The sequence below is a fragment of the Charadrius vociferus genome, unplaced genomic scaffold (assembly GCF_000708025.1).
Source record: "Charadrius vociferus isolate BGI_N301 unplaced genomic scaffold, ASM70802v2 scaffold104, whole genome shotgun sequence".
NCBI lineage: Eukaryota > Metazoa > Chordata > Aves > Charadriiformes > Charadriidae > Charadrius > Charadrius vociferus.
In genome coordinates, this window is record NW_009648255.1 from 4,772,821 (window position 1) to 4,788,228 (window position 15,408).

The following is a 15,408-nucleotide window of genomic DNA, read 5'->3' on the forward strand; positions in this document are numbered from 1 at the left end:
AAAAACATAAGGAAAACCAAACTAATTAGATCAAAAGTCCCTCGAGCTCATAGTCCTGTCTCTCACAGGGGCCAGCCTGAATTGCCAGCAGTGTGCCCAGGTGGCCAAGAAGGCCAAGAGCATCCTGGCCTCTATCAGGAATAGTGTGGCCAGCAGGGCTGGGGCAGTCATCTTCCCCCTGTACTTGGCACTGGTGAGGCCCCACCTCAAATACTGTGTTCAGTTTTGGGCCCCTCACTACAAGAAAGATATTTTGGTGCTGGACCGTGTCCAGAGAAGGGCAATGGAGCTGGTGAGGGGTCTGGAGCACATGTCTGATGAAGAGCAGCTGAGGGAACTGGGGTTCCTTACCCTGGAAAAAAGAAGGCTGAGGGGAGACCTTCTCGCTCTCTACAGCTCCCTGAAAAGAGATCGTACCGAGGTGGGGGTCGGTCTCTTCTCCCAAGCAACAAGTGATAGGACAAGAGGAAATGGCCTCAAGTTGTGTCAGGAGAGGTTTAGGATGGATATTAGGAAAAACCTCTTCACTGAAATGGTTGTCAAGCATTGGAACAGGCTGCCCAGGGCAGTGGTGGAGTCACCATCGCTGGAGGTATTTAAAAGTTGTGTAGACGTGATGCTGAGGGACATGCACCTGGTTGTGTGGTGGCTTTGGCAGTGTTAGGTTGACAGTTAGACTTGATGATCTTAAAGATTCCTTCCAACCTGGACAATTCTATGATTCTCTTCTATGAATTGCTCTAGGGAAGCTCATAAAGATAGTGCAAGTGATACTTCCCCAGAATGTAGCCCACCCTCCAAAAATTTGGGCTCAGGAGCAAAATAAATCCCTTTCTATTGAAAGAACACTAAACTCTTCACTGGTAAGTCAAGTAACTCACTACAATATATGGTAAAGCACGACAATACCTTACTGGGGTCCATGTTACAATAACAAGGAGAGGTGACTTAGACTGGAAATGCTAGTCTGTAGTTACAGCCTCTTAAAATAAATAAAATGGCTGTAACATGATGAAAAAGTGGGAAAGGATTTTTTCCCCCACCCAGTCTTCTAAAGAAAACATTATTCAACTCTTTGGAAAAGGATCAGCGTACATTTTAGTCCTGCATTAAAAAGGTAAAAAATAGCCATACTTAACAGAAATAAAGCACTGTAGTTACAGTGTAATCAAGACTGAATAGCTCATAACTTAAGAGCACAACATTTATTTCACTTGATTGTTCTCACCTGTGGAGAAGCCTGTAGAATTCAAGTTACCTGTTAAAGTAGAGTACATTAACACTTATTGATTGATTACAACAGATCCATGCCACAGAGCTAAAGGAATGTGCATATTTTATGTATCTTTATAAAAGATGCCCGTTAGGGATGGTTATGCTTTGTTCAGTGCCTCTCCATAATAATGAATTTATTGTTTAAGATTACCAGTCAGTTCTGTTTGAAAGGATCGAGCTGTCATTAGCGTGTTTGTCATCCTTATTTCCACTTCAGTGATTGTTTCAATTGTAAATAAAACCTCAGTATTTGTACCTCAATTTATTATCAAATAATTAATAATTCATTGAAATATAAATCTGGCAAACAGTATAAAGATGTTTAATGGCTTATCCCTGACCATTGTTTTCAATTCTTAAAAACAGCTCTCTGGTAAGTGACAAACTTGAGAATTCAGCTGTGGCTGCTTTAAAACTTCTAACTTGGGCCACTATTATTCTTTGTACAACCTTTGGCATTGATAAGGCTGCTGAGGGAGTACACCTGAGAATTTAATCTAACCTGCCTTCACGATAACATACAATATTTGCTAGATCTTAATGGAATTTACATTCACTTCAGTAAATTCCCACTGAGTTATAAGCCCAGATTTATTTCATGTCTCTACTATATGGCACATTACTCATCATTTAGAAGGTTAATACATTATCATATTTACTCCAAAGTACAGTTTATAAAAACACATAGGTTCTAGGTAGAAAAGCACTGCCAGCGAAGAAAAAGTTTTCAGCTCCTCCGACTTCAGGTACCTTTGAAAATAGACTACAGCAGCTGTAAGTAATGACTTATAGGAAGGACTTCCAGTGAAACACGTTCGTGTACATGATTAAAGATTTAGTAATGGTCTTTATGTTTGAAATAAACATGAAGGAGAGAACTACTAGGTTCAGACACTTCATTAAAAAACAAAAAACAATAACTTCTGTGTATATCAAAACTAAATTCAACAGCGAGACTCAGGCCACCTTCATGATCCAAAAGAATGATGACTCAAAGGTGTATCCGCGGACATATTTCAAACACAATACTGATTTTCCATTGTTATAAAAAGGTATTTTGGCACTAGGGTTTTCTGAAAATTCTAGTCTCATAAATCTAGCTTCAGCTATCCAGATAATTTAACAAGGATATTCATAACTTGAAGTCTCTTGGCACAATTAAGGGGTAGTGTTATATTAAATCATCAGCAGTAGGTTATAAAGCAGCAGAAATCTAATGAAGCGTAACAGTAACAATTCAATAGTGAATCTGCACAGGCCAGTTACAGCTGATACTTCCCAAGTTCCACCTCTAAAGTTCATGTGACGGACATTTTAATTTTTGAATATATTTAATTTGTCATCAGATTAGCGGTTTCCCACGGATATAATTTACAGCTCTTATTTAACTTATAAGTAACACATGGAAAAGTATGTCATCTTTATCTTTTTGTATACAGTCTTGTTTTGCACAGAAATTTTAACAGTTACATTCTGTGCATACTTCTGCTCTTAAATGTCAGTGGTGCTTAATCTATCAAATGCCAGATAACCCATTAAACGGCCTTCTTGCATGCCCTTCTGATTCAATGGCATCCTATAACCTGCTGAGGAGTAGAAGACATTGTTTAACACACGTCAGCTGTGTTTACACTTAGGCGCAACTCTGTAAGTTGTTAACAACCAAAAAATGCATCGAATTGAATGAGAATTTCCTTTCTTTAGAAGGGCACAGTCTAAACTTGTGATCCAGGGCTCATTTTTTTCCTGAGTCACAGTTCATATTTCACTATAAGTTCAGCCTTTCAAAGCACTTGGCTTCCCACAGTGACTATATAAGGAGGGGGGGGAGTGGAGAACGTTGTGCTGTATTTTCTCTTTGTTTGGGGGTTTACTTTCAGTAATTGTGGTCATCCAGTCATGAAGACCAAGATCATCAAGGCACGTACACATGCACTGATGTATGTTTGGAAAACACAGTCTATTCACTCAAGAAACATTTTCCACTATTAAACAGAAGCATGAAAGTCCCCTGGGCACCCTGATCCAGCTCTGCAAAGACACGAGTCCTCCTGTTCAGCTTTCCTCTGTGGAGTGCTTCAAGCCGCCTTTTAAAAATGAATTCCTCTCCAAAGTTACAAGATCTTTCTAATTTTTATTTGTCTTTTAACTGGAAATGAGGCAGACTTGAAGGTTTTGTGTGTTGAGTGATTCTAACAGTTTCTATAATGAAACCAGAAATTAGCCATAACAATCAGTCGTGATGCCTTGGCCAGAAACACTGAAATAGTGGTAGCGTGAACTGAGGGCGCTCTCCCATAGCAGCTGTGTAAAACACTTTATACGTGGCAGAGATGGTCAATAAAATAATGACTTAGAACAGCGAAGAGGTAGAATTTGAAAGAACTGCACGCATAACTGACCAAATAATTTTTTAAACTTTCCCCCTGCCTGAGCTTTACTAGCTCTTCTCTCTGAAGTGCCTTAAGATAAATCAGGTAGGCTTGATATTTTCTGAATCGGAACACATCAGAGGAAGTCTCACAAATCCACTGTGCCAAGGACATTTCCTAGGGGCTTTTTGTAACTTTTGTAACATATATCTTTCTCAAAAATAAATGACGAATCATATACTTGCCTAAACAGACTTTAATGACGGGTGTTATTTTGTCTGTTGAAATGAAGCTGATTTACGTTTCATATGATATGCATGTATCCTGTGCATTCCCTTATTCATTTCACTTATTCCTGCATAATTCTGAGGAGAGGCCATTGCTTATTTATAATTTTTTTCTTTATTCATTCAACTTAAACTGGTCTTCAAAAAAAAAAAAAAATCATAACTGGAAAATTGGCTAAAAGATCAGAAGACACAAGGCACAAATGCCTTTTTAAACCCCACATGTGAAAAAGACGAAAGAATATTTCCCAGAAAGTAATAGAACGAAGTCACTTCTGAAGCCAGGCAAATAGCCAAAAACATGATTGGAAACAGCAGGAAAGATTTCTTCTCCACGCTGCTTTTTTGTCTACTGTAACCTTTCAGTGTGAACCTGCACATCCCCACTGCGTGGAGGTGGCGCTTTAGTTAGTATTGATGGATCACAGCTTCTGCAAACTTTGGAAATATTCCTAAGGAAAGTTTGATAAGAAAATCAGTTCTTACCAAAGCTGTTTCAGGATATGTTAACGGAGAAGAAGATTCTTAACATACTGTCAGCCAAAATTACAAAATTGTAAACTTACACAATTTCACTGAGTTTAGTAATTCTGACAGTTTACATGGGCAATGAAGTTGTCTGCAGCTTTTTGATACCATGTAGCTTGTCCTATAAAATATCAAAAGAATAATTTTACCAGCAGATGGACCCAGAACTCCAAAATACTTTTGTTCTGAGGCTTTTTTCAGTATCACAAATTCTTTCTTACAAGTTCCTGAGAAGTCTTATTTATGAAAGGAGAGATGTTTTCTTTCTCACAAGAATTTGGGTTGGGATATTAATGTAATGGCCTGACTGTGCTCATATTATGGGTCTCATTATATGTTCCTCCTCCTGTTTAGTCTTTATTCCACATAATAATGAGTGAATTCTAAGCCTCCGTTTTCTGGGAAGGCTCAAAACACCTTTTTGTCTGTTTTTAAGACACAGCTCACTCATTAAGCAATAATTTTCAAGCTACTAATTTTGTTGTTGTTTTTTTCCTTTGATACACTCTATTCAACATCCTTCTCTATGCCAACATTCTCCCCCTTAACAAGAGTAGCCTGCTCCAGAAAGAACAGCCAGATCACTTCGTATTTCCTTCTTTTTGACAAGCTGAATGCCGGACTTGTTTCTCCCCTCTCTTTAAACTGAGAAATAATTCCCTGATCTTAATTTGTAACATTCCGCATCATGATCTACCTAACTGTGTCCACTAATCTGTCCTCAAATCGTGTCTTTGTTCTATCTTGTATTGCAAAGTCAAAGGAACTCTGGAGTTTGCATAACTAACTATGGAGGGACCACAGCAGGGGAGGAATCTTCTGGTGACACCAAACTGGAACATCTGCTCTCCAGTGTCAGCCCCTTCGCTCCTCTCCCAGCAAATACCCGGGGAAAATGAAACACAGACAGGATTCCCTGGCCACCAGTGTCCCCAGGCTGCTCCAGAAGCAAGCTAGCTCTGTTGGCAACTGGCATACATCACGGTATTTGAACAGCTGAAAACTAGGGGAAACAAACTAATTCAAAGGAAAAACATTTTAGGAGAATGAAAAAAACCTATATTTAGACCCCAGTTCAAATAACCCTGCTACAACGAGATGATGAGTTTATCACCATCCTCTGCGGCTGGATATTCATGACATTATGGTATATTTGTACAAGTTCATATTAAATTTATACACAGATTGTGCATGGGTTGATGCAGTAATTCAAATATGTGTGTTTAGAAGGCCAAGTCCCATGGGGAGACACCACACACTGAGAAGCCAAGTTGATTCCAGCAAATCTGAGCTAGAATCTGGTAAACCTGGGAGCAACAAGTAGAGCCAAGCACAGGACAAACTACTCAGACAAGAATAATCAACCATACAAATACACAACTGGTATAACAACAGACTACACAGTTGCTGTTAATCTGAGATTTTGTGGTTTACAAAGAAAAACTCACCAGTTACAGCCACTGGCTGCAGAAGACCAAAGGGGGATGACATAACAGTAAAAAATATGGCAGGCTTGCTCAAGAGCAAAGATGTGGCTGCTTTCACAGAGATGGTGGATAGGACAAAAGCGAAAAAACATAGGACGATATTAGGAAGAAAGCCGCCTTATAGAAAAGATAATGAGGCAATGGAGCAGTCTGGGGAGTTGCCTGTGCTCCAGGTCTTTAAGAATAGGTTAGACATCTATGAGATAACAAAGTAGAGTTACAGCTATAAAACTTGCCTCGGAACAGGGGGATAGACCCAATCATCTCTTTGGGTCTTCTGCAAAATTGTGAATCTAATTTCAGTCGCTGACGCTGCTAATATTTTTACGTTCCTGTTTTTTATGAAAACGTTTGTTCAAAGGACAAAAAAATAAGACATATATAGGCATAGTTCTAAGTCTTTACAGTCTGTGCAAATTCCATTATTTTAAGCTAAATATAACTATCATTTATAAAACCTGGGATCGGAATCAAAAAAATACAGAATTACATTTCTGGAACAGAGACAAAGCTATTTCTTCATCTTAGTCACAAACTGAATAGCATTGTAGAAAAAACCTGTAACAAACCCAGAAGGTAGCTATGTCCTCCTCCCATATATTTCAAAATATTTATTATAAAATCCCAGCATTACACAAAATCACTAAGATTTCTTTTTAAACAGAAAACTACTGTTTTGACGCTGTCTTTCTATGCTGCTGTGAAGATCTCTATACAATTTGTCTACTGATAAACTGGGATAACGTCAGATACAATGCCTGTCTTGCAGTGGAAGATATGAACACATTCCCAGTTTCAAACCTTTCTGGCTATAGATTGCTACCCGGCCACATGGAGGTAGGACTGGCACCTGTCTCAGCTTGTGTTGCTGATAGATATCAGCATGTCACTGTGTGCTTCTGAATATATTTCTGCAGTCAGTATATCAACAACAGAAATGTACTTGGCTTGAAGATCTCGGTCATTCCAAAGCCACATCCAGCTGGTGGGCCAGCTCACTAGCAGCCTCTGTCTGCCACACCAGGAGCTTTAGCCACAAAAGGGTTATCTAGAAATTCACCCAGGATTCACCTGGCATACTTAGCTCATTTTCCAACCTCAGCTCTAACGGTTTTCTTTCTCTTAGTCAACCCAGAAGATTTTATACTTCCTCTGCCTTTAGCATTTGGCAAGAGACTGAAGAGGGGACACCTCACACCAGGCTCCCGTCTGTTCTTACAGTGCTGTGGATTATATCAGAGAACATCAGAATATTTTTGCTGGAATCTTTTTTATTAGCCTAGCTTATGGGAGCGGATTTATCCCATCACTCGTTCTGTATAGGGGTTCATGACTCTTTCTAAACCCCAACCACTTTCAAACCCACTGACAGATTTCAGAAATTTCATGGAAAAGTCAAAGATTCAAATATAATTACGTTGCTTCAAGTTTCATAAAAATGGGTGTTTGAGAAGAACAGAGAGAGAACTTTGTATATTTGTGACTTTAATAATAAGTTTTTCTTTCGTTGGGCAATTTCTGCAATTGTAGTAGCTTAATATGTTATTGCCAACTTAATCTGGGGTCAACAGTTCCATAGCTCAACCCTCAAGGCGCAGCCAGGTCTTAGTTTCCCTGAACTGATACAATCACTATTAATTTGCTTAATTTTCTTGTTGAGTAAAATGACATTATCAGTTCTTCTTATTATTATTACTTAATATAAATATAGTTTAGGGGCTGAGCTATATTTCTAAAGGAGCCTTATAATGGTGTAACCTCAAACAAGGGATTAGGCTATCTTGTGGAGCTCTTTTTAACCGAGATATAACTGCATCTACTGTACTCATATGCTATTTTGCCTCCCAAAATATCATGTTTCTATTCTAAACATTTTTAGGGATAAATAAAAGCAGGTGTGAATAGGTCAGAATAAGAGTTAATCACAAAACTCCAAATTTTTAGATGGGTTTGATTTGAAATATGCCATCTTAATTTATATCATAAAGAACCAAAGCCAAATCCATAAAGATTTCTATTTATTATCACATTCTATAAAACCTTCTAGGAAGTACATTTATTTAATTCAACAGTTTTCCAGGCTGTTTTGTTTTGTTTTGTTTTGGGGTGGGTTTTTTTGTTTCTTTAATTGTTAAGAAATTTGGCAAAGGGAAAAAGAAAAGCTCACTGATATATTCTGTCTACTTTGCACAGCTCTGCCTGTGTGACTATATCTTTTTAACTTAAGAGAGTCTGTCTGGAAAATGATATACAACTTTGGAATAATGCTGTGTTGTCTCACTACTACAGTGAAAAACAAGCAAGCAGGCAAAATCAGAAACAGAAAATGCCAAAGAAAGCAGGATCTTTCGGTGAAACTGAAATTGTATTAAGCCACATATAAAGCATGTTTAAAAGTGGATACAGCACAAGTGCTGCATAAACCACAGCCCCATGCAAATTAACAAAACAAATAGTAGCATAAATGGTGATAATTACATTATTTCCAGTTCTCCTCTTTCTGCAGCTGTATAGAATACTCAGGCTATACTCAAATACTGAATAAATCAAAGCAAAGTGAATTTAATAGGTCTATTAAAAGTGTACTGCTAATGCATCTTTATATAACTTAGAACAGCAGTACCACTTCTACAGAAATAAGGATAAATAAAATGTGTCCTAACAAATAGCACTAACTGATTTTAACAGGTACTTAGAAAAAGAATATTTGTTTAGATCAATATCCAATTAAGAGTCTAGCTATCCAGAGTCTACTCTTTGGTTTTCCTTCAAATTACGAAAGCAAAAGCTATTAGTAAATCTTATTAGTTTCATGCTGGTCTCTTGAGATTTTTTTCCACCTGACTACTTTATGTCCCTTAAAAGATAATTCTAAACACAGTGTGATATCGATTGTTTCAAGGCACTAATGTGAACTGATCAAACACAGTGAAATAAAATTTTACTGTATGCATAGTCAAACTGAAGACTAAGATCTGTCAACATCAGAGGTTAATAATTTCCACTTTACTAAAAAATTAACATCTAATCAGTAACTCAAGAAGAGAAAGGAGCTCTACTTACATTTGTAATCATGTGGACTCTGGGTAATGTTACAGTGAATTAGCTGCAGAGACGTCAGGAAAGTATGAACTTCAAAGACTGTGAAGTCTGCAGGTATATTACTTTGAGGGGAGAAAGAAAGAAAATAACTCCTTTTTCTGTCTTTTCCCACATTCTTTGTGTTCCTTCTGCCTAAATGACTAATAGTAATGCAAGACCATACGTGCTGATTTCTTTTATGTACTGAGGAATCATACAAGCTGAGAAGTGAGACTAGAATTAGGTTTCTTTGCCGAAATAGCTGGCTATAAACCTTTCTAAATACTGCAAATATTATTTAATGGAGAGGTACTTTAAGTTGCAATGTTGAGTAAAAATGATGAGATGTTCCCTTTCCAGAACAGGAGCTGAGATCCTGCAATGTCTCCCTGTCTTCCCCTTCACAAGATGAGTTTTTAAGGCATAGTTTCTTTCTCTTCAGTCCTCCAACATCAATCTCGTTACGCAGGAAAACAAAAGTCCTCCTAGGCTTCGAAATTATACCCATAGCTAGTGTGAAGGTTTCAGTTAAGGTATTCAAAACTAAGCACCAAAAGTAATTCCTTCTTTTCACTCAGTTTTTTCTATCACGCCTAGATAAGAGATGGACCATGGCTGGCTGATTCCCCCAGAGGGATGAAAGACTTATATGGCTTTCCTGCCTTCCCTCAGCTAATAAATGTCAATTGACATAAGTGGCCTAGTGCTGTCTGCTAATTAGACTATCACTTATAGAGTTTAACTAGATCAGTGTGACAGCATGAATCTAGTTAGGAAAAGAATCTCAGAATACTGTAAAAGAAATATTTAAAATTTGGGTTTCTTCATTAGATATATACATACATAGTTACAACAAAAAAACATTTTTAGTTTAAAACAGACAGACTTATTTTCATTTCACAATCAAAATTCGAGCACACACCATCATGTTTGCCTAGTAATAATTGTTTTGATGAATGATATAAACAGCACATCATTTAGTTTCACGACTCCTCCTGACTCCTCCTGCCCATAGATATCAGACAACGTTCACTATGGCAACAATATCATATAGTCATGTTATCTCTGTAGTAGTAAGAAAAAGAAGAAAAAAAAAAAAAAAGATGTTACTAACAAGAACTAGAAGGTAGAGGATTATTATGACAATACAGAATTAACAGCCTTAGTAGAATTAATGAGAAAAAATGCCTTAATTTCTTTCTATAGTCACAAAATTGTCTGTTACCATCTATGCTTTTGAGAAATGAGCATTTTAATTTTTTTAACATAATTTAAAGGTTTCTTTAGCTGGAAGTACTTCAAAGCATACCAAAGGAACAGGAAAGCCATCACTGACTAAGAGGTTTGGGATCAAAGACTAATTTTACAGATAGCAGGAGAAGAACAAAACTTATTATGCTACAAATACAATCACCTTCTCACTTCAGTAACATACTAGTGTCAACACAACTGTATGGCTTCAACCAGAAAAAAAATTGTATAGAATCATAGAATCCTAGAATGATTTGGGTTGGAAGGGATGTTAAAGACCATCCAGTTCCACCCCCCTGCCCTGGGCAGGGACACCTCCCCCCAGCCCAGGTTGCTCCAAGCCCCGTCCAACCTGGCCTTGAACACCTCCAGGGATGGGGCAGCCACAGCTTCTCGGGGCAACCTGCCCCAGGGGCTCACCACCCGCACAGCCAAGAATTTCTTCCTAATATCTCATCTAAATCTCCCCTTTTCACAGAACAATTGAAAATTGTATTTCATTATACCACTCTTCTGGGAAGCTTCCATTGCATGTGAAAGAAATGTCTCCTGGTTACAGAATCTCCAAGCTATGACAAATGACATGTTTTGTGTTATCCATTTGCTTATCCCATAGACAATACTTTTTTTTTTAACACTGTTTTTCACAGGCAGTATCATAGGATTGTCAGGGAAAACTACAGCGGTAAAAGCTGTGCAGTTTTCCAGTGCTTTAGCTGTAATGAAATAAAAAGTGAATGCAGGCCCTATTGTAGCACTCAGTATACCCCCAATCAGCATATCAAATTATTTTAAACAAGGAGATGGTCTTATGTGTATGTCAGCAACTTCCACTCTGATAAAATTGAAGTGAATTTCATCTGAGTGAAGAATTCTTTCCAACAGTTGCTACTGTTCACACTTGAAGGATGTTTATTACAAGGATATGTGAAGTGTATTAGTGAAGGGAAATAGCTAATGTGACATAGAAGTAAAACTAGCATGATGACCTACTTTTGTTGTTCTGCTGAACAAAGTTATGTTTGCTCTTGCCTTGAGAAACTGTGAATGTCATTACTTACAGTACCAAACATACTACGCGCTTACCTTCAACGACAGATCAAAGCATTGAGGTGATCCAGGGACAACGGGATTTAGCTGTAGTGACAGTGGTACGCAGTGAAGCCCTGTGAGGAGGTCACTGCACATAAAGGATAAGAAAACAATATAAAATATTGTTGCAAGTGCAGTGGAGGACATTGACATTATGGCAAACACGAAGACCGAGGATGGAAGACTTGCTCTGGTTGGGGCTCCAACTGGTTCCCTGGGGACTAAATCCCACTAAGGACCCTCACGGTTACCACTAAGGAGACGAAGTGAAGAGGCTCAACTGCTATGGTGATACAAGCGAACACAATGGCAGGTGCCAGATAATCCAGTCTTTTAATCAGCTGTGTTAAGAGAAACTGATGAGCAAAATATTAGCTTCTTTTGGAAAACAGACTCTTTTGATCAGTCAGTTGGCCAAGTACGTGCAGCATTAACCCACAGCCATCGTAACTCCTCAACGGGTGTCTAGGTATCCTCTAAAAATTCTTATCTGTAAAGATTTTTAGGCTCAGGAAATTCAGACAACCTTGTTTCTGCAGTTTAGACTATCTTGAGCTATTCACAGCTATGAACTTAATCTTTGTGAGAAAAAAGAAGTTTTTAAAATGAGGTGGGAACTGAATAAGATTATAAAAGAATAAAGTTTACTCTATGATGAGCCCAGAGTTCCTGACACCATACTTTGTAGACACTGAGGTATTTGTTATTCAGTAACCTTTAGTGCACTTTCTAGTGTAAAGGACATAAAATATCAACCAACGCAACTTCTAGGGGTTTTTATTTCATATGACTGCATCTGTCACAAAGGTTAACTTACTGATTAATGGACTCCAAAGATATTCTGTGAAATTGTGTTCAACTTATTGATCATTTTCTGACATTTCCAACTGCAAATAAAGCTTTTTCTTTTCCTGTTACATCTTCTGTACACTTGCTGCCTGCAGAACACGAGAACATATCTACTACTATGTATAGATACAGATAATTAAAGTGGTATCTCCAGTTATTTTGGGATTTAAAATACGTTTTAGCTAATGTTGTACCAGCGGATGCAGGGCAGGTTTCTGCATCATTCAGCATGCTTGTGGCAAAAGCAGTCAGGGGCTTCAGTTTTGGTAGAAATGACAGATTGACTCAAGAGATATCATGCCAACCTTAAAATGAGTATATATGAAGAAAATGGATTCATTTCTCAATATTTGCGCGGATTTGGAATCAGTCTCTAAAGTCACTGTATTACCCATTCAAACATGAATAAAAGCATAATTGCATAATCCTGATTTAAATCAGAGCACTTTATATTACAAAGCAAATCGCCATTCTTACTTTCAATAGAAATCCTGCTCTCTTAAATTAAATTAGAGGCTGGTTAAAAAGATTTGGACACGTTTGTATATGCAGATCTTTATGTATTTTTTTTTCCTTTTCAGAAAAACAAAGTTTTTGGTGTCTGAAACTTTCCAAACTTTCTAGCAATGGTTTAGAGTTAGTCACAGAGCTAATCAGCAATATGAACCGTATTTAACTGCATATAAGAAATGGCATCTGACATTGAAAAGTAAGCCAGTCTATTCATTATTTTCAGTTCTTTCAATTCTTCTTATTTATATTTAGAATGACATGTATAAAATGCAAGGTCTGTAGCAAGTACACAGTATACATACCCCACCACCACCAAAAAAAAAAAAGCCCTTTTATTTCTGAAGATCAAATTTTGATCTATATTTCTGGGATAGTACTGGGAAAAAAATTATACCAAAAATTGTTCAGACAGTTCAACAGATGACACAAATATTATTTTGTGTTAAATAACAATGCTTAAGCAAATAAAAATAGAGTTTAAATTGTGGTATATCACCTTTTAGAAGGATAACAGATGTAAATTTCTCAACAATGGATACTTTGAGTTCTGTTTTATTCGATATCAAACTTAAGAAAACTCATTCTATTTCACAGTGTAGCTAAGATGAGGTAGTTGTCACTATTTGTCATGATTTGAAGATACACAAAGTTGTTTACATAACTCAGCTAAGGCTTTGTGACTTGTCATCAACTTCATCTTGAGAGTAACCTTAAAGAAATGGAGGTCAGCAAGTCTCTGTTTTACAGGCATGAGGTGCAATTTATAGTTCCAAGAGTTTGGAGCCACTTCATTTAGCACTTTTCTGACAATTCTGAGAGAAAAACTGAATGTCAACCAGGAAAGTTCTGTTGTATTCAAATAGCAAATGACACACTCAGATTTTTGTTAACTACGGGTGCAATTGTTACCTTGCCAAGACAGCTCAGCCTTCAGACAGTGGATTTACCCACAGTCAGCACATTTTTGGTTGTACTTAAATACATCAGGACTCTGGTTTGGGTTTGGACTCAGAATCATTTCCAAAGAAAACTGGCAGCAGGTGGGTTTGACTTACATATGCAATTTGTATAAACTCAGTATGATTAGCTACATACAATTTTCACTTCTTATGTGACAAAACAAGGACATTTCTGAATAAAACAAGAAAATTTCTGAAATTGGCCTCCAGGTCTTTCTAACCCAACAACAGCCATTGCCATAACTGCTGCAAAGTAATTTCAAATTACTTTGAAGATACAAAATCCTGTCGGAAGACTACTAAATCAAAGCTTTTCCCAAGGTATTGATAACATTTAGTTCCTAAGGGGGCAAAACTAAATCAGTTGCCAAAAGAATTTGAAACAATAATAACAAAAAAAAGTGATGTTAGAGTCCTGAAAAACTTTTTTAAATGCAAACAAAATTAGAGACATTTTGGACTCTAGATTTCTGAGGAACAAACTTGACCTGTTTTAATTACTTTAAAAAAAGATCCCACTAGCAGATTCATTGCCATCATGGAAAGTATACATAACATTGAAAGTTCAGAGAGGAAAAAATACGTCTCTATGTTTAGGTTGTGTCTGATTAGTGTAAAGTACATTTCTCTTTTTTTTTTTCTTCTTTTTTTTTTTTTTTTCTTCATTCCCATAGTCCCCAGTTAGCAAAGCAATTAGCTCTTTGAACATGGGTCTATATTCAAAGGCCCTCATTCAGGTAGGTAGGTATGTAAATATTCACACGGGACTTAGCAGAACACCTCGAGTGCTGAAAGTTAAACGGAACCATAACCAACAGACTATGCTTTACATCTCTATGGTTGAACATACAAACATTCGTGAGACACACATGCAAACTCAAACCATACTTAGGGCTCCATTTTTGATAGAACAACGCTTTCCAAGCCCTTTTGTGAGTCTGGCCTTCCAGTTTAAATTTCTGAAACATTCAAGAAAGTTCTTCCTACTCATTTTGTCACTGAATTATGACAGTTGACCCACCAGAAGTGAACTCTGTCAGCTAATGATTGCCAAGCGAACAGGAGTGAACCAAGACTAATGATATCAGACAACAATTGCCAGATAAGTGCATGGTGAGCAAAGATAAACAATGTCAGCTCGAAATGGTGACATGATGAAAGGCAAACAATAATGAACAATGTCAAACAGAGATTGCCAAAAAGATTAGGATGAGCAATGTCCCATTGTTCAGCCGACTTCAGTAAATGAAGATAAATGACACTAGGCACTGATTAGTGAGCAAATGGACAACAAAATACGGGTAATATGTTGACTAGGCAAGATGAATAAAAAAATTGAATATTTTAGGGTTTTTTATGTGTAACATCCAATACAGCATGACTATACACTACAGTATAGTTTTTCTTCATATATTTGTTCTGTAGTTCTGGGATTATACAACACAACATGGTATACACTCTTGTATAAACAAATTATTTTCAATTTCACCCAAATGGCTTCTGCTTTCAAGACATTTTGTTCTCATTCTCTACCCCTGAAGACTTGTAATTCCAGTTCATTGACAAAACCAAAAACTCTGTGGTGCCCTTATGGATCCCGTGGGTTGAGTTTTCATTCCAAAAAAAAAGTTACGCTGGGGGGCCTCGTCAGTATTTTCAATGAATACTTTTGAGAAGCAGGACCTGTAAAAACTAAGCACTATAGCTATGACAG